General features: G+C 42.4%; 1 long non-coding RNA gene across 1 annotated transcript in view; it reads right to left on the bottom strand.

The window, feature by feature from the left end:
• Nucleotides 1–360: 360 nt before the first annotated feature.
• LOC115381010 (uncharacterized) overlaps nt 361–18,864 on the bottom strand; it is a 35,905-nt gene continuing 17,401 nt past the window's right edge. Inside the window, exons 3-5 of the long non-coding RNA XR_003930381.1 lie at nt 16,766–16,910; nt 2,237–2,318; nt 361–854 (exon numbers count right to left, since the gene is read on the bottom strand). This is a non-coding gene — a long non-coding RNA (uncharacterized LOC115381010). The remainder of the gene's footprint in view (nt 855–2,236; nt 2,319–16,765; nt 16,911–18,864) is intronic.

The following is an 18,864-nucleotide window of genomic DNA, read 5'->3' as shown; positions in this document are numbered from 1 at the left end:
TGAGTGTCTAGATGTTAAAGCAACACTACGGAACTTTTCAACCTTAATAAAACATTTTAATATCTTTTGTGATGATACATCGACTTACAACTAGTTGAATGACCCCTCTGTCACGGCCTGAGGGCGTCAGTGTTGCTTTCACTTGGACTAAGCAACTGTGAGGAGGGTGGTAGGAACCCTGCACACTAAAAAACTCCAAATGTGCGAACTGCTTTACGGCATGCATCACATCATGATATAACATTGTTTAGCCACCATTACATTCATTACCTCGTCGTTATCCATCCTTCACACAGCCACTGGAAACAAATGTAGGTGAGTTCAGTCCGACAGCATGCCACCGGGAGCAGCATTTTACGACGTCACGCGCTAGTCCTCATGGGAACTGTAGTATTCCTTCAGGCAAAACACTACCGCTTTTGTCCACGGGCGCCGCCAAAATCAACAAAAACTGAAAGTTCCTTAGTGTTGCTTTAAAGAGAAGTACTACATTTTTGAATGGCATTTATTTTATGTTTTTTTTTTCCTCCACTCAGAGTGACAGAATATATCTCCCTGGATAAAAATACTTCATTAGCTAGATGGTTTAGAATTTTTAATTTCTGGATCCCCTGTATTCTTGTTGCCTGCATCTGCAGGAAAGTTGGTCAAATTTGCCATCATGTCGCTGCCACAGTGTTATGTATGATGCATCCATGCCTCCCCTTGCTCTTCACAAAGTGCTGTGCCATACTTTGTCAGACTCACGTGAGACGAGCTTCGTATGGATTCATTGATTGACAACATGACTGGAAGCTGCCAGGCTTGAAGCATTGAGTCGGCCCAGTCGATTTGTCCTTGGCTGACAGAGAGAACTGTGATGACACAAAGAAAGAGCCTGCTATTAAAATACCGAGTAGAGAAACAAGAGATTGTGACTGGAATGCACACGCAGTGAGGACAGGGTTGTGAGAGATTTGATAATAGTAATGAAAATAGTAGAACATGTGATGATTTAGATTTGTTGATGATCATCTTTGCTATGAACACGTGATGACAGCTGCATTGTTCATGCATTCTGTATTTCCTCTGTCATGGCAGAACAGTGATCTCAAGTGTTAGGTTTACAGGAAAAACTGGAAAAAAAAGTTTCATTTTACTTACCTCAAAAATTCTAGAATAAAGACTAAAGAGCGACAGAAGAGGAAGTACACTTCTTGGCGTGGTAGCAGCAATTGGTCGAACCAGTGAACCAGTGGAGCAGAGGCAATGTTAGTAATGGAGTCACTGTATGGTTTTTAGCGTGTTTATAAACCCTATTTAATAATTAGGGTGTGGACACAGGGTGGAGTTACAGGAGAACAACGTCTGTACGGGTGGCTCCCAGCTGTGAGTAAGAATGAACTGAACTATAGATCAACAGAAAACGGCCACATAACTCTCATTACAACCACTTTCATTTTATTTTACATTTTCACAATCACATTGCGCACATCGTCTTGTGTTGGTCATTGATTTTTGACTTACAGAAGAAACAAACTCTCACACTCATCCTCAAATGGAAATCCTAACGACAAGTTTAGATGGAAGCTGTAGAAAACTCATGTTGCCAGATGCAAATAAATCTGAAAGCAAAAGAAAAACTGCGATAGAAGGGCACACACCCTGCTCCCTGCCTCTGTCTGTTTTTATAGGCAGATGCTACTGACATTTTTTGAGGTTTTAATTGAATATTCAGTAATTCTGCTTGTTTAATCTATGACTGGCCACTGATCTATAACATGGACAACAGAGCCAGGAAAAGCTTCACAAGATTAGTAGATTATCAGACACTACAATAAAGCATTTATTATTGATTTTTTTCTTGCCAAATGACAGTAAGTTGAGCTAGTTTTGTAGTATGTCTGTGGTTATACTAATTATATGTTAATTATGCGGTAGCGATCCTCATGTTATTGACAACTGTGATGATGATGGAAACAATTACACTGATGGTATTAATGAGTAAAGAAGGGTGTAATACTGAAAATGTTGACAGTAGTAATCATCTGATAGCACTTGTAATGTTTATGTGCAAATTAAAGTGAATGGAAACAAATTGTATTAGGTCATGATTACATAGTTGTAGATATTTGGCTATTTATACACTCACTGTGTGATCTAACAAGCAGATGTGTGTGGCTGTACTGCGCGCACACACACACACACAGTCGCAGCCTGACAGTCCTCCCTCTCCTTCCAACTGTAGAGAACGCACCTTCAGCCATTCATCAGTGTCACCCTGTCGCCGTCGGTTACAGCCCGGGGCTCGTCGCGTCTTCATTACGGTCCAAATAAATCTGAAATAAAACCACAGATGATTTATTAGCTTCCGATGGCGTCGCGCTGGTTAGCATGGTCCGCCGCCACTCTGGCCTGGAGAGACAGTTCTCAGACACGAGCGGCAGAAATGTGAGGTGACAGCGAGACGTTGGCGTGATAATATCAGCCTGTGATCACAAGTTCTTCCTGACGAGAGGTAGAGGGCATCCGGGAAACTGTCAGGGACCGGCAGCTTTTACTTGCCACTCGAAGGACGCCAGGGCCTCGGCGTGTCCCTCAGAGGAATAACACTAAAAGGCCTCTTTTGTGTGATTTGGATGCAATGTTTCCGCACATCAGTTTTCATGAACTATAATGAAAACAGCTTGGTTTTTTAATCAGATTGTCTTTGCAATATATTAGCAGCCTGTCCAGGGTGTTTAATGTTTGTTAAGAAGTGCTCTAGTCAGCTGTAGTCAAATGGACACAGTTAATCACTGAAAATTGATATGTAGGTTTCTACAAAGAGTCCTGCCAGGTTCTCTATCACTTCATCCAGCTTCAGGTTGTAGGAGGCTCCAGGCGACTTTAGGCAGGGTAAAAGTCCATCACAGGGCAAACAAAGAGAGAGACGGACATCTGCAATCACACAGTTCCATGTTGAACTTAGAGTCACTAATTACCATAATCACATATTTTGGGGTTGTGAAACTCCCCCCTGTGGAAAACCCACCTAAACGCCACAAGACGAACATGCAAGTTCATCAGGGCTCTTCTTGCTGTTAGGGAGAATGCTTAGAAACACAGAGAAGAGAGAAAAGAGAGCACAGGCTACAGGAAAGAGGGAGAATGTCAGCGACATGCAATGGTAAAATGAACATATGGTGACTCATTGCAGTAATGGCTTCCCGGCAGTCTAAACCTAAAGTAGCTGATCTAGAAAATGATCCAGGGTGGCTTGAATCAGCTGCAACTGGAAAATTTATTAAACAAGAAAACTTAGTACTGGAGATGTTTCCACATATGTGTTGGAACACACCTAAAGGCAGGGGCAATAAAGGGATGGCGTGCGTTATTTTCCATGTCAGTTCAGTCTCTCAGTGAGGCGGCTTTTTCCTGTATGTCTACAATAACTTTTTTTTTTTTTTTTTAAATATGGACAAACCTTTAGAAGATCAGGCTTCACCTTGATTAATTGGAGTGGTAATCAGTGAAAAAAGTCAAACTAGAATGTTGAGAATAAAGTGGAAACATGTGCTCTCATCCATCCATCCATCCTGATACAGTATTGCAGTACCGAGAGTGCTGCAGAGCTGCATGCTGCACTGTCTCTACAACATCCTGATAGCTACACTGTTTGTGAGCTAAAAGAGAGAGAATTTCTTTGTTACTTAAATCACTTCTGACTATTGTTCCACACTTCATCAAACTGCCTGCAAGGCATTTTGGTGAAACAGTCACATATGCTGACTGCTGTGATCTCTAAAGGTCGACGTCATTCTCAGCATGGTATTTTGACTGTTTTTTCATAGTGCATTAAAAAAACTAACTTATCTCCTGCATTTTTTTTCTTGCGTGGCCCTGACGCTCACACTGTTGTGAGCTCAAGACACTTAAACTTTTGTGTACATGAATTATTGAAATTTGAAAAGAAAAAAAGCCTACAGTTATCCCCTCTAGTCGTCCACCATTCAATTTTCCTGTAATCTGTAAAATTTGGACTTCATTAAAAGAAAATCTATACAATTGCACAGTACTCTGCAAGTGCACAAAGGTCACAATATGCTTTAAGTAATGTACTTTATTGTCAGGTATACGTTGGTTTCATTCAGAATTCGACATCCTGTACCTCGCACTTGTTGGGACCAAGAAGGCACTGCTGCTGACCCAATGCTACATGTTTCCAGTAAAAAAATAGTAAAACAGACACAGAATTTGTGAGACTCAAAAAATAAGCCAATTACTTCTTTTGTCTCCACTATTTCTCTCATATAACTATGAAAGGATAATAAAAACTGAAGTAACTCAAGTGAGGAAATGGCCCAAAATTCAGGGAAATTAAAAAGGAGTGTAGGCAATGCACGTATCCATCATCCAGTGAATGCCCATTTATTTTAGGCTTTGTGTTTAATGAGTCCTCTGGGTGGTTATGAGAAAGCAGCATAGATATACGTTCTCTGTGACTGTTATGCCTGAGATTGTCAACATACACTATGTATCCTCTGGAGATTTAAAGGCACATTGAATTAAAATAATGAACTTGTCTTTTAACAAATCTCTTTAGACTGCACTGTTTTTGTTTTTTCTTTGTCAATCTCCCACTTGTCAGTGGTTAACACATACCTGGTTTTTACAACAGTAACAAGTAAGAACACACCTTTATTAAGAAAGAAAAAACTCTGGAACTAATTCTGTTAGAAAAATGATCTAATTGCGATTGTCTCCCCCCCTTGTGCTTTAAAGCCACTGCGTCTGAATCCTGGAAGATGAATGTCACGTAATTTCTGTCCCTGTCCTGGTTGCGTCCTGTCAGCCTAAAAGACTAAAGGTTAGGATTTAGACTGATATTTGTATTGTGCACAGCCGTGCCTCTAACCCTGGATCGGTCCCAGAATGGCCATTTCAACTGAGGCCAGTCCAGATGACAGAGCTCCAGCTGACTCCAGGCCAGTTCAGCGGGGAGAGGCACAGCTGAGACCTGCAGGTGTCACATTGTCCTGGTTGTCACTAACCCAATTACACCTGGATCGCTGGGGAAACGCTCACTCCAAGCATGCAACATGCGAGCACGGACACGCTCAGCCACGCGCACACATGCAGAGACAGGGAGTGGACACAGACATGTACGAAGAGGAGAGTGAGGGGAACAATGAGGTAAGCCTCATATCCCCCCCCAAAAAAATGTGACATGCAGGAAATTAATTTTGTACTTGTCGTTAATTAATTATGCATTAGAAAAGGCAAATAGGGTCGGTGATAGCCAGAAAAATGAGACATTAAAGCAAACCTGAATTTTGAATGCCCCTCCACCCTTCACTCAATACCTGCCATCCTTCATTGTCCTTTCTTTCTATTGCTCTTTCGCGTTCTTGTGTGTGTGTGTGTGTGTGTGTGTGTGTATGTGTGTGTGTGTGTGTGTGTGTGTGTTTGCTGGTGTGCAGGTGTGTGCTTTCCTGCAGAAACTTGCATTTGAAAGTGTGGACATGAGATTTCACTCATATGAAGGATGTGTGTGTATATGCACTAGAGCACTGTCTGTGTGTTCAGTGTGTGTATGTGTGCGCTCGTGTGTGTATGTGCGCGTGTGTACGCTCTAATAGTGTTTAATGCCCAGACTAATGGTTTCAGCAGGGAATCCTTGTGCGGAGCTTCAGTCCAGGCTTGGGCTGATCGCTGGCAGGACCATTCCTCATCCTGATACCGCATGGAGGTGAGAGCCAGGGGAACACACACACACACACACACACACACACACACACACACATACACACGCTCTTCACTTCCTCTTAGGGTGTTTGATCATACCCAATTTCTTTGGCTTTGTTCTCTTTGACTTTTATCTTGCATCACTTGCCTTTTCACTTTACTTTGCTATATTTTTCTGATGAAAAATGTCAAATTTGTTCCTGTGTTTGAATTAAATTGGCCAATTTTGTATTTTTTCCCCCTGTATAATGCTTTCAAGCATATAGATCACACCTCCATTGTTTGAAGTGTCATTGTCAGAAAGTCCGTCCAGACATTATTGAGACACTGAGCGGTGTATATTTTCAGAAGAAGTCCTCTGTGCTTACACGGAATACACCTCACTACTTTAAAGTCATGAACGGAATAAAATTGCTATTATTCATGTGTGAAGGCTCCCACCCAATGCAGGGTTGTCCTCTCTGAACAAATCAAGAGCAAATGTAAGGGAAATGTAAAACAATTTCAAAAACATTGATAGATAAATTAATAATTAGATTCATATTTAGATTTTTCTTTGGTACAAATGGGATCAAGAACCTCAGGCAGATAATGCAACGGACATATTTGAATATTTCAGTGTTGATTGTGTTGTTATTGAAAATAAATCATTAATTCAGGTAATTTTATAAATATAGATATTTCATTAGCCTTGCAATCATAGACAAAAATCACAGATGACAGGAGGTTCTGGACCCCTTTTAGTACAAAACATAATTTTTGGAACCCCTTTGTGTAGAATTTGGTAGACTAAATAGTTTGTGACTATTAAACTGAAAGCACTTCTCACAGTAATATGCAAGAAATGATTTGTCTTTCATTATTTAGCTTTTATATGAATGAACCCTCCCCCTGAAGAAAAACATCTAATTTCCACCCTTGTTTTTTAAAAAAATTAAACTGAAATTTCCTTTTTCACCTCTGAACTTGATCAATCAGAATTTAAAACACTCAAACCTTTGGGACTATATACAGGGTTTCAGACAATGTGTCCTTGAGCAGATGTGTCAAAACCATTTTACTTCAGGGTCACATAAAGCAAAACATAGTAAGGAAGACCAGTAAAATGATGAACCCACATATCCACATAAATAATTTTTTTTCACAAACTTACATGAACATTGTGAGTAAAAGCTTCTGCGAGCGCTGGATTTCAGCAACCTTTTGTTTTTATCTTTTCTCCCACTAGCCCTTGTGGTGTGGCAACAATGTTTATCCCACTGACTTCTCTCTGCCTTCCAGTTGGCGTCCTACCTGACGTCCTTTACTCTTTCTGAAACATTGCAACCTTGAGTGGACCCATTAGGAAGAGCACTTGTTTTTATTGAAAAATTGCACTTAATGTCTTCCATGGTAATTTTACACTTTGCGAGTTGCTGATTGAAGCCTCTTGCGAGCCAGTTTTGGCCCATGGGCCTCACGTTTGACACCCTTATCCTTCAGGCAGAGACAAAGGGCACCTGCTTGACCTCAGAGTTGTTTGCTTCTATACGATTAAGGGCCATTTTGGGCCTCTGGGACTTGAGTCACCTGACCTTCACTGGCGCAACATTCAAGGTGTATCCTCGTACGGCAACTCCTTCCCTTTGTGAGGATACACCTCAAGAGGAAGAGAATTAAATTAGAAGATCAAGCAGAGATAGAAAGGTACATGTGAAACAAAGTAGTTATACTTTGCTTAAAATTAAAGTATGGATTGCAAAATAAAGGTTTTTAGAAAAGCAAAGAGAGCAAACAGTTAAAGATGTATGTTGGGACGGAAAGTGAAACAAGAAGCAGTAGAGTGAAAAAAGAAGCAAGTGGGTTGGAGAAAGGTAAGAGTGAGAAGGGCAGAAGGCAATGGACTGCCGGGGAGGAAGTAAGGCCAAGGCAGGGGGTATGTGTGTGAATGTGTGTGTGGGTGTGTGCATAGAGGTGTAGTCAGTGTGGGGGTACGCTGGCGCGGGGCAGTGAGGCTAGGGGGGTGTGTCAGTACAGATGCTCTGTGACCGGGTGTCACAACTCGGGCCAGGAAGCTGAATCCAGCGATTAATCACCGGGCCCCTCCGCTTGTAATCAAACGGGCTCTGGCCATGATGTATGAGCCATGTCACAATTACTGACTCGCACTCGCCTGCCCGCACGCGCACACGCACGGCACTCATAGCTGATTGTGCGCACACACGCATTCATACGTATATAAGGATGAATAGACATACTCAGACGCAGATGCACGAACGGTAAGCAGAACAACCCCTGGCGGCTCTCCGGGATCATGGCTGTCTTCCAAGAGGCCACTGGGGCAGACTTCAAAGACACAAACATAAACATCCTACAAAGCCAACACATTATAATCTTAGTCAGCAACACGGGGGTAACAGAGGAGAAAATGTCAGCGCGGGGAAAGACGGGGAGAGAAAGAGGAAAAATAGAAAGTGAGTCAGAGGGAGTTCAAGTCTAATGAGGAAGACGGATATACTGAATAACGGGAGTGGAGGAGAGACAGATGAAAAGATTGGAGAAGTAAGAAAGACCGAGAGTAAGAGTGAGGGCAGAGGAGGCTGTAAACGAACGAATCAGGGAAGAGATAATGAGCGGGGGAGAGTGCGAGAAGGAAGTGAGGGCTGAGGAGAGGATGAAGAGGTGAACCCGTGGGGATGGGGGTAAAGCTCTTGGTCAGCGGTTTCCACAGCGATGGTGGACAGGCCAGCTGACAGGATGAATAATTTAGGGCGAGGTGTGGACATCGATCCCACAATGCACTTCTGCCTGACCACACTGTCCCAAAACAACACACGCACGTGCATAGACACACACACACACACGCACACACACATACATCCATCTCAATCATCGTGTGAGAGCTGACCTCCATTACACCCACACACAAATAAATGATATCTGTCATACACGGCATTTTTTTTGGAGTTTGTATTTAAAATAGTGTTTTTAACTGGCTGGTTTTTATTGTAATCTACAAACATTTTGGGATAAAACAGGAAACGCACGCATACATAATGCATCTCTGGCCTGCGTTGACAGACACTGATGGCTCGGAGTACCGCTGGCTTTCAGTAGCTTCCACTGTGGGAAGTCCTTCCTGTTTGGTCCACTATCTTTCTGTCTGCTGCAACCTGATACGTCCTGGTTGAGCCAGATGCCTTTGACCCTTCTGACCCTCCATCCCAGCCAAACAGTGCCACTTCCACTTTTATTTCTTCGGCAGGAAAATAGCGGTGAGCACAAGAGTATCCAGAATGCTATGTTTACCTGCAAAATCACTCACTGGGCAAATCAGCACTCTCAAATGCTGCATATTAATATTTTATTAGTTTCATACTTTGCTGAGATTGATATTAAATGCTGGATATGATGAACATCCACTTAAATTGCAGTCTTACTCTTTTTTTTTTTGTAACGCTCTCTCAGCCTCTGGCACAACAAGAGGCCATTTTTAACCCTGTGGAACAATGTTTCTCCCAAATCTCTCTGGCTTTGCAGGCACCTCTCCTCTTCATTCATCACACAGCCTGAACAAGTGACCGGGGAATGACCTCGCTCGCACGCAGACGCACACACACACATGTTGTACACACACACACACACACACACACACACACACACACACACGCACGTCCACAAACATGAAATCAACTTGCACAAAAGCATGATTCATTTATCAGAAACGATGGATACCTTGGAACACATGCTCAAACATGCGTGTGTGTACGCCCGCGCGTAGACACACAGCTAAATGTGTACGCTCACACATAGCTGCTCCTATCACATCCGTTACAGATGGGTTCTCCTCCTCCTCACTCCTAAATGAATATAAATATGTCTGCTTGACATCATTCATCTGCCGAAGACGAACAGATTTACCTCATCCAGCCAAAAGAGGCAGTGTTACTCTCTCCTCTGCAGGGGAGGGATGCATATGGAAACAGGGACCTGAGCAGGAGAATAGGAGCAGGGGTGTAAAAACTTTGAGGAATAAATATGAGCCAAGGGCATTTAATTAGGCCGATGCCAAGCGGTAAGTTATAGAACGTATAGTTAATAGAATTTGTTTTTCCCTCACACACAGACGTGCACAAAAACAAACGACCCTCTCTTTTTAAATACACTTTATTCGGCAGCCATCGCCCCTAATCAAATCTGATCCTATCTCTCAGCTCTTGACAGGCTGCATTCACAATGAAGCATTTGAAAGCCCATTAGCTCCACTTTCCAGCATCGCAAAGCCAACGCCGATCTGATATCATCAGTAACAGTCCGCGAGAAGATGACGGCCAGACGACAAGTGAGATGCAGACAGACTGAAGGAGCTGCGAGAGAACGAGGAGATATCGGTGATAGGAACAAATTGAAACAAAATGGCGGGCGATACCCCGCAACTAGATGTTTAGGGAGATGTCATACGGGCCGGTGGCAAGATTTTACGAAAGACGACATGTTATAATGCGGTGTCTAAGAAAATGATCTTTCAAATAAGTGACGAACAGTATTTTCTTTCGGGATTTGGATAGTAAACAACACACCTGTTGAGAACCTTTTTGCACTCAGATCTTCCAGGTCATGAACCGAAGAAATCCTTTCAATTACGATGAAAACCATTAAAATTCACTCGACGTGACCCGTGTCCTCAGTCATGTCTTCATAATGTTCTGCTTGCAAAGCCCTGAGGGAGGCGACAGCGGGTTTCAGAGAGAACCGACTCCTGCTGCAATCTGTGCTCCATATGTCATTAAGCCCATTAGGGAAACACTAGGTTAACATTAGCGCTGGAGTGCCAGCCTTTGCTGTGTGAGCTATCGTGGGCCCACATAAAAGCAGTGTCTCACTGCGTCTCCCTTCCTGTCTTTGTCTGGCGGCCAGTATTAACAAGCCATTGTCTTTTTCTCACCACCACGCTTTCTGAACTGTATCCTCCATTTCCTCGCTTTGAGCCATTTCTCTTTCACTCAGCCCTTTTTCTGCCTCTCTGTTTCACCTTCAATGCTCCTCCAGTTTGCCACTGGGGGCAGTAGAAGAGAAGATGTGTGGCTTTTAGCAGAGCATTCAGACATCCCTCTGTGTCAGCAGCATGGATTTATATCAGCATATTTTTTAAAAATCCTTAAAAAATGTGCTTACTTTTACTGTAAAAACATGTAGGATTTCAAATTAAAAGGCTCATATATTGGGGAATTGGGGGCATATTCCTCTCTTTTTTGGTCTAAGGGCTTCCCTCTTGAATTATTTTGAAAGCAATGAGTGGATAACTCTTTGTCTGTGTCATATTGAATGAAACTACTTTAAAAAATAAAAGCCTCAAATGTAAACTCCAGGATGAGCAGAGCTTCTCCAGAGTGAAACTGCCTTGTTAACTCTAAACTCAAACTCTCACACCACATGCCAAGCAATCATCTTAAAACAGGACTTTCTGATGAGACTCATTTTTAAAGATTTTGTTGTTTTATTGATGGTTGATGAACAATGAAACATGTTAACACTTGCAATTTAGAGAAATTTACATTACAAATGATGAGTTTGTGTCTACAGCCTGTAACCGTTGCACCTGTTACACTCATAGATTTGCATAATAACCTGTTTTTATCATTTGGATTGTCTTAATTCAGAATTGTAAAAATATGTTTTCAATAAAAAAAATGTACATATAACTTTTAGCCTTGATTTATTTCTTTTTTCTTCGTGATGTCCCAAAATTTTGAAGACGAAAGGCATGGTTTTTTGAACCCCTTCCCCCTCCTCGGGTTTCCTCACAAAGGGCACGCCGGTTATATCTATGCATGAAAAGTGAATGGCTGTCAAACTCGGTAAAAGATGCATTTAGCTGTACATTTTTTTCCCCCCGACTCATCTGATAGAACTCATCCTTGTTTAATCAAAAACAATATATCAAAACGTTCCCTTCAGGAAACCAGGAAACCAATACGGCATGTTCACCTAGAGGTCAGGTGGAGGTCAACGTATAGTGTCATGCCTCTACTCGACTCCCCTTTCCTCCCCCTCCTCTTCACCTCCTCATTCCCCATTCCTGTGACAAAGAGAGCCCGTTTGGTTGCCAGGGAAACAGGCTTTTTCCGTGGCGTTGTTGGGACACGTGGGAAGGGCAGGGCGGCTTTGTTTCGCGGCCGTGATGAAGGATTCTCCCCATGCATGTTTAATCGCCAGACTTATGGTCCCAAACCCAACAGCCGAGCCCATCTACCACAGCCTGATTATGTTCAATGGAGCTTCTGACACTGTCATTTTGCCAGTTTTATCACGCTGCGCAGCTCCCTCCACGGGTACCCGAGCTATTGTTGCACGGCGTTCCTTGATGAGTACAGCTGAGACCACAGATAGTGAGATCAAACAGAGGAAGTGCTTTTTCTTTTTTTTTTTTTTGAACAGCAACAAAAATACACCTGGGCAAATAAACACACGTACTTTCCATACACATTTTAAAACCTACATAAGACTGGGCACACAATCCTTTTCTGTCTCTTTCTCGTATCTCGGCACCCACCCACCGCTGTTTGGCTTAGCACAGCAGGGGAAAAAATGGCTGATCACCATGGCAACTGTGTGTGCCGTTCTGCTACAGCTGTGATGTATGTGGTGACACTTTTGACCCTCTGGTGAACTCTATAATGTAGGAGCTGTGGAAAGTCTGGAAGACCAAGGCACCCTGACTATTGTGCCTTGATGGGTCTTTTAGGTGCAGTTACCTTCACGTAAGCAGGTCGTCTTCCACGTGTCCACAAATTTGCAAGAGATATGAATTCTCTCGAGAGGCGTCAATTCACAATGAATAATCTCAAATAAGGAACACCTGATAATGTTCAAAAATATATGAAATATTGCTAAATCACTTCTAATATAACATGTTTTATTAAGTCATGCAACTTATTACTGCTCATTACGATTTCTTTTCCAGTTTTAAACATGTCACAATATTTTCTCATAATCAAGAATTCAGCAAAACACTTCAGCTACAGACAGGTTTCAGATGCTCACGTCAGACATGGATGTCTGTCTGACACATTCACTGTCTTCAAGTTATTCTGACAGGCAAGGGCATTCCCTGTTTGGACTCTTCAAGCATCCAAGGACTGTTTGGCCCCCACATGTTTGTTTCTGACTCGTCTCTCAGTTATGTATGTCCATTATTGTCACGCAACCCTCCCTCAGAACCTCTGTTGGCATGCCATTTCCACTGACATTTACAAAATCATGCACGCTGTTTCATACATAGAAAGGGTCAGATGCGCACAGTTTGAGCCCGGATATACAAATGAACACACAGTGCCTCCCAGAAAGTTCTCCAGTGATGCACATGCACACATACAAGAGCACGTGTATTGTTGTGCGATGCAACAGAGGAAAAGTCACGTATGCTTGTGGAGCCTCTCCTCCTGCCACCATCAGACATGCACACATACACACAAATACAGGTGTCACTGCCACTGCAAAAGCACAACACACAAAAACAATGCAACACAAAGCAACACTCTGCACAAGTTTCCCCTCCCCAATCACCAGCGTCTCCTGTCTGGTCGGTTTTGCAGAAATGTGACACTCGTTCCCTGCTTCCACCACTAGAGGCGCTGCAGCTTCACACAAAACCTGCTCTCACAAATCCAGTGCAGCTGCTGCTGTGGAGCAGAAAGGGAGCTGACACACAGTAAAAGCGTCAAGCAGACACCTTCTTAATCATTCACATTAGTTTTTCTTATTAAGAAACAATTGGTTCCACATTGAACCAGGCATAGTCAGCATACTTAATGTGAAGCAAACAGAGAAGTGAATATGATTGACAGCATTAAAAAAATAATGTAAACTTGGCCTGAACCTTTAAAGTTCGTGTTACAGTCACATTATATTTATTACGTGGGGTCAGTCTCGTTCTTTGCTGAGATCTCTCACTTTCTCTCACTCCCTCCTTTTATGTGCCAGCAAGTGCAGAGTGAGGCGTTTTCCACAGTTTCAACGAAAAAGTGAAACAAAACAAAAACAAAAGAGACATTCCATGTCCTCTTGCAGCTCCTCAGTCCTGTTTGTCCAGGTCACAGTCTGGGAGGGTCACGACCTCCTAAGATACACTTTAGACCCGTCATACCGCTGAGAAGTCTACATGCTGCTCTGGATAGAGACGGGGAAAAAGCTTCGATGAATTAAACAGCAAAAAAATGCATCTCGATATGTGGGAAAAACTGAGAGCTACTTCATTTGAAATCATGCTCATGAGTTGGAGTTGTTGCCATTATACTTTGAGTTTTTCAAGTTATTTACCATATGCGTCTTTGCATGTTCATATTATTCCTCTTTTTAAAAAAATGTTGATGAAACTTGGATCAGGTTTTTGTTACTTTAGCAAACTGACTCACCAAGTCAACTTTTCCAGTGTGTTAAACATCAACACTTAGGACTGAAAATTTGTTGGCTCTCCCAAAGTCTTCTTGTCATATAGGACGTACAGTCGCCATTCTTTAATTAAGCAATTTTAAGATGTGCAAGCTGGTTTTAAACAAATGTTTGTGGGAGAACAAGGGAAAAAAAACGCTACATTTCCCCTAAAGCTTTGTAAACAGATGTCTTGGCTGAGCCTGAACTGTGTCATTTGCTGAATAAAACACACAGATTTGCCGTCCAGCAACAAATCATTACAGATTTATTTATTTATTCATTTATGTACTCACTTTGTCTTTTCCCTCTAAATACTGCTTCAGATAATCGTTCTAAGGCTTTTGCTTAATTCCATTTGCTGAGTTTTTTTTTTTCTGACAATGTTCTCTGATCTTATAAATTTCATTTACTCAGTCATTTTTCTGTTTATCCATCCATCTCATACAGCTGCTTCATGCATGTTTGTGCGACAGAGAACTGGGGTACGTGCTGGACAGATTACCTGTCAGTCACATGGCCAACACTAAAAGACAATCACTCATGCTCGTATTAAAGTTCCAAGCTAATTTATGTCTTGTGATTACCTGAAGAAAGCGCACACACACACACACACACACACACACACACACGGAGAACATGCAAACTCCACTTGAGCCCTATGGGATGGGAGTGCAAACCACTACACCCCTATGCAGCCCTGGAGCAGAGCTTATTGCGATTACAATTGAAAATAATAACAGTGTTGAATCATCTTTAGAAGCCGTTTTGTGCAGGGACATCTCTTCGTACGTGGCCTTGCCAGTCGTGGTCGTCACATTTGGGGACAGTCCCGTCCACCTGTCCAGCCCTCCACCCCTCCCCGTCCCCGCTGCCTGTGGTCCTGCCACTGATGTTGAGTGGGTGACCTTTTCTCTCAGCTAATCCACACCAAAAAGCCCTAATTACTGCTGCCGCTCCACCAGCCTCCCCTGGTCCAATAATCAATACACCCGATTGGCCGGCGGATCACCCCATCACACATCAGCGCTTTACATGTGACTCAGTGTATGCGCGTGTATTAAAGTGACTTAATGTTGGTATATTTGTGGTAAAAATAAGACCGAGTGAAAGGAAAAAAGCAACCAATGGCTGAAAGGAGTCAGCATTCGTAGTGATTAGACAAACAACAGAAAGACTGGCAGAGTGACTTCAGAGTAACCACACGCACACACACACACACACACACACACACACACACACTTGTATTTACACACATTCCTCTCTCCAACCTGAATGTTGTGACACCAGTTGACCTTATTGAGCTGCTGTTGTGTAAAGACTCCCTGATTAGAATATCTTCCCTTTAACCTTTAGCGGAGTGACGCGCCTCCCGAAAGCAAAGAAATAAGCCCGGGGTTTATGCAGGAAGGTAAATGTATTCTGTCGCTATTTCATTAGGATGTGACATTTCACTAAGAGACCGGATCGCATTGTTGAAAATGGTGTTTTTTGATAAAAGTACCTGCTTTTTTTCTTTTCTTTTCTTTTTTTTTTAATATGAACCTGCAGGTGTGTGTGCTTCTGAAGATATGAAGAACTGACACTGTAGAATGTATACAGCCCTGAGCACTTATGATTTTAAAGCTGTTTTTCCCCACCGAGATATTTGTGTGTGTGTGTGTGTGTGTGTGTGTGTGTGTGTGTGTGTGTGTGTGTGTGTGTGTGTGTGTGTGTGTGTGTGTGTGTGTGTGTGTGTGTGTGTGTGTGTGTGTGTGTGTGAGCAGGCCAGACAGTGTTATCAGGACAAGTTTAATTTTAGATGCAGCTGCATGAACAGTCATACCTGTGAAAAGAAGAAGGTGATCTCCACTTTCTTTCTTCCTCTTTGATTCTCACTGACAGTCTTTGATTGCATTAGACAAGTTAATGAAAAGCGAAAAGGGAAGAGGCGGCCGGCAGCCCCATCCTGCAGTCTGCACCTGCCAGAGTGTGTGCATACCTGCCAGTGCCTGTGTCAGGCTGACTCATGTCCTCAGGCGTGCCAGTCAACAACATGATGAGACAGTAAGAGAGTGATGAGAAACTCGTTCAGAGCTTCAGGGCCAGACATGAAATGGTTATGAATATAAGCTCTTGTTGCAGTAAGAAGATGAAGGAAAGAAAGAAAGAAAAAAAAAAAAAGAGATCAAAAAAGTGTGGTGTGAATCTCAGGTAATCGCTGTCCTTATTTGAATGACAAATATATAATTTCCCTTGCAAAACTATCATATCTACATACATCCCAGTCAGGTGAAAATGAGAGTAAAATTTTCGAGCCGCAAACGCATTATCTGTCATCATCCAATAGTCTTATTAGCTAATTTGGAGACGCTTTAAGATACTTCAGACCACAATAATGCAACCTGCAGTTGTTGCTTTATTGCATGCTTTCATGCATGATGATTAGTTACAGATATTTTATATCATACTCAAAACAGAGCTTCTCAGCCTATTAAGTGAGTTAAGAGGGAATAGTTCTCTTATGGACCGACTTTAACACGTTGGATTGGATCTTCTGAACTCCCCAAGTTGGTAAATATTTGGAGCAACGCCTTTGACAGGAAGAGGAGGGGATTTGAAGAGAGAAGGGGGGAAAAGTAAAAAAGAAAGTTGTGTGATTTGAACTGACCTGAAAGTCCCTTCATCGGTGTTGTTGAGTAGTCACACTCTTATCTCCTGTTTGAGTTCCAATATTCTGAACTGTTGCAACACTTTCTGGAGCCCAGAGTTGGAAATGGGGAAAAAAAATCAGTTACGGCCTCTGGAATGATCATCTGGAAAAAAACAAAAGAAAAAATAAAGTCAAGGTATCTTATTGCAAACAAAATGACATTTTGTGCAAAATATAGGCAGCTGCCACAGTTCAGACAAACCAAGGGAGCAGTTTAATTGATTTCAAACTCAATAACTCAAAAAAAAAACAACCCCAAAACTAAAATATCTCTTTAAACAGTGAGGGTTTATTATTTTCCTGAATTATGGGTGACGGTATGTCATATCTGGGAAAAAATGGCTTAAATAAGTAATTGGTAAAATGTTCTTTCAACACCAGAGTTTAATAAGATGACACCATTTCAAAGCCCCTCAGTCATCTGTTGATAATCTGTCAGATCCGGCCAGCTGCAGCGATCAATAATGTTGGAGTATCTATTACTACAGTATTTTATGTCATATTCTATAAGTATTTTGACACATAAACAGTGTTCCACTGATATGTGGCCTTAATTCTTGATAATACAGGGTGCTGCAATTAGGACGATCGAATAGGCTGTTCCATCCCCCGCCTAATGTTGGCATCAGGTCTGAAATGCCATTAAGCTGATTTAATGGATGTATCAGAAGAGGAAAATGAGTGCCCTGTCTGTGTAAAGACGGCAATAAATAAAGTTTTACTGTCCTACAGCACAGAATGACCATAATAAGTCTGCTGGAGGTTAAAAGAATCAATAGCAGAACTTGAGCTTTTCTCAGGTTTAAACAAGGTTTCTGAACAGGACGGCATGGCGAGCTGAGTCTGGAACTGAAAATCACCTTATAAGCTCAGAACAAGCATTCATACAGTAGTGTTGGTGTGTTCTAGACTCACATGAGTTTTGGTTTCCAAGTGTGCAAGATCTGTGTGATAAATACAGTAAATAAAGAGTTGTTGTTGTTTTTTTGTTTTTTTTCGTAATCAACAGCTTTAGAGACCATTAGATGCATAAAACCCATTGGCCTGCTAAAGGTTTTTTTTTTTTTTGCTTTTTTAGACAAATTCCAATTTATTTTCTGTAAATCTGTAAAAGTCCAACATCTTTGATAACTTCCACCACAATCACTCCATGGAGAACACAAGAAAATAAACATGGAAAGAATACAGTTTCCAGCAGGATGTTCTTGTATAAACAGGGTCCAGTGCATGCAAAACCCCTATTCAAATACTGCTATTTGCATGTGACGGAACTTCTGGCTTTATTCTGAGTTGATCACCTCTGTTAGCACGACCATGGGTTTCTGCAGGATCTCGGTAAACCAGGACCTTCATATCTGTCAAAAGTGAGAAACTTCCTTCAGACTTTTGTTTTTCCTTGATAGAAATGCGCGGCACTGACTCTCCATGTGTCTGCAGTGTGCATACATGTGCAGTTAGTATGTCTGCGTGAGCGTTTGTCGGTGAGTTGAAGACAAACGCAGCCCCACAGAGAGCTGTCCCAGTCGGCCTGGCCCGCTGAGTGAAACCCTGCGGTAATGTTTAGCTTTAAGGGTGAAGAAGAAGGTGTGTGGGGGGGGAGGATGGTGGAGGGGGAGTATGCGGACGGGAGGGATGACAGGACTGGGGTTCTGTGGGTAGAGAGTGAGTAGAGAGAGCAAAGAGTGTTGCGGCTGAAGGAGGGGAGAGATGGGTCACGGAGCAGCGCCGGGCAGAGGGAGGGAGAGAGGGATGAAAGGTCCAATCGGGCTGCAGCGTGGGGAAGGTCCCTCTTGGTGTTGTCAGTCAGTCGTCTCCCTGACACCTGAACCTCCGCTGACCGGGTCGTGACTGCCTCTCTGGCACTGGAGATATCAGTAGGGGGGCTGATCTTTGACCTCTCACCTCCTCATCACCGTCACAGCCCTCTCCCTGACTCCTCAGCACCCCTCTGCATCGCTGCCTTGATTTTTTTTTTTTTTTTAAGATCTTTACCCTCTAGTTACCAGAGTTATTTAATACATTACAGGGTTTTTTTTTTTTTTTTTTTGCAAAAGTGA

The sequence above is a fragment of the Salarias fasciatus genome, chromosome 22, assembly GCF_902148845.1.
Source record: "Salarias fasciatus chromosome 22, fSalaFa1.1, whole genome shotgun sequence".
Taxonomy (NCBI): Eukaryota; Metazoa; Chordata; class Actinopteri; order Blenniiformes; family Blenniidae; genus Salarias; species Salarias fasciatus.
This window is presented reverse-complemented; position numbering and strand designations above follow the sequence as displayed.